The sequence below is a fragment of the Salvelinus namaycush genome, chromosome 3 (genome assembly GCF_016432855.1).
Source record: "Salvelinus namaycush isolate Seneca chromosome 3, SaNama_1.0, whole genome shotgun sequence".
NCBI classification, from domain to species: domain Eukaryota; kingdom Metazoa; phylum Chordata; class Actinopteri; order Salmoniformes; family Salmonidae; genus Salvelinus; species Salvelinus namaycush.
In genome coordinates, this window is record NC_052309.1 from 39,525,967 (window position 1) to 39,527,321 (window position 1,355).

Here is a 1,355-nt window from a genome sequence, read left to right on the forward strand (position 1 = left end):
ATTTCACCCAACAGATATGGGAGTTTATCAAAATTGGATTTCTTTTCAAATTCTTTGTGGGTCTGTGTAATCTGAGCGTAATATGTGTCTCTAATATGGTCATACTTTTGACAGGAGGTTAGGAAGTGCAGCTCAGTTTCCACCTCATTTTGTGGGCAGTGTGCACATAGCCTGTCTTCTCTTGAGAGCCAGGTCTGCCTTCGGCAGCCTTTCTCAGTAGCAAGGCTATGCTCACTGATTCTGTACATAGTCAAAGATTTCCTTAATTGTGGGTCAGTCACAGTGGTCAGGTATTCTGCCAATGTGTACTCTCTGTTTAGGGCCAAATTGCATTCTAGTTTGCTGTTTTTTTGTAAATTCTTTCCAATGTGCCAAGTAATTATCTTTTGGTTGGGTCTAATTGTGTTGCTGTCCTGGGGCTCTGTGGGGTCTGTTTCTGTTTGTGAACAGAGCCCCAGGACCAGCTCTCACTCACTCACTCCCCCCCCCCCTCTCTCCTTTCTCTCTACCCCCTGGCCTTCAATACCTTTCTTTCTATCCCCCCCTATCCCTCCCCTCGTCTCTCAATCTCCAATTGAGAGTGAAAGGGAAATAAGAGAGGGGATCAGGCAGGGAGATGAGAAATCAATTAGGCACCACAAGGGCAAAGATGACATCATTACACATTCAGTCCCTCTGTGCAAAATGAGCCAATAGCTCGTGGTGTGATCAATAGCAATCAAGAGGTTGCTGTATGTGTGTGTTTGGGTACGTGTGTGGGTGTGGGTGTGATAGGTGTCATGGAGGAGAGATTGTGAGGATATAGTGGGGGGTTTTCTCCCCTATTTCCCATTTTATTATTATTGTCTTTCAAATACATAATTTTTACAAGGTCCTTGATCAAGAAGTGACCCCCCCAACTTCCAGATTTGTGTCCTAGTTTAAGATGTACGTGACTGGGTTGGATAGAGAGGCAGAGTGGGATCCTCTATATGCTCCTCCAGCAGCCTATATATGGTAGTCAATTAGCATATAGAAGAGTTGGCTCCAATGATCCTATACTTTTGGCAAGGACACAGAGGCCAATGAGAATTCAACTAGCCAGTGCTAACTAGCTGCAAATGACACTGGGTCACATTCTTGTAAGTAGAGCTTTAAAAAACGATCCTAGTCTTATTAGCTGCAGTGGCTCGTGCTCGGGTCAGCATCGCAACGATAATATGAGGAAGCAAGTTTGTAATAGCATGGATTTTCAACATGAACAGTTTTTTCTCGAGAGGGCTTCAAAACACGAGCCCATGAAAACAGATGTAATTATGTGAAGAAATTGTAATTGAAGAAACCGTGCACAAGTCGAATGTCGTTGCTGTAGCGAC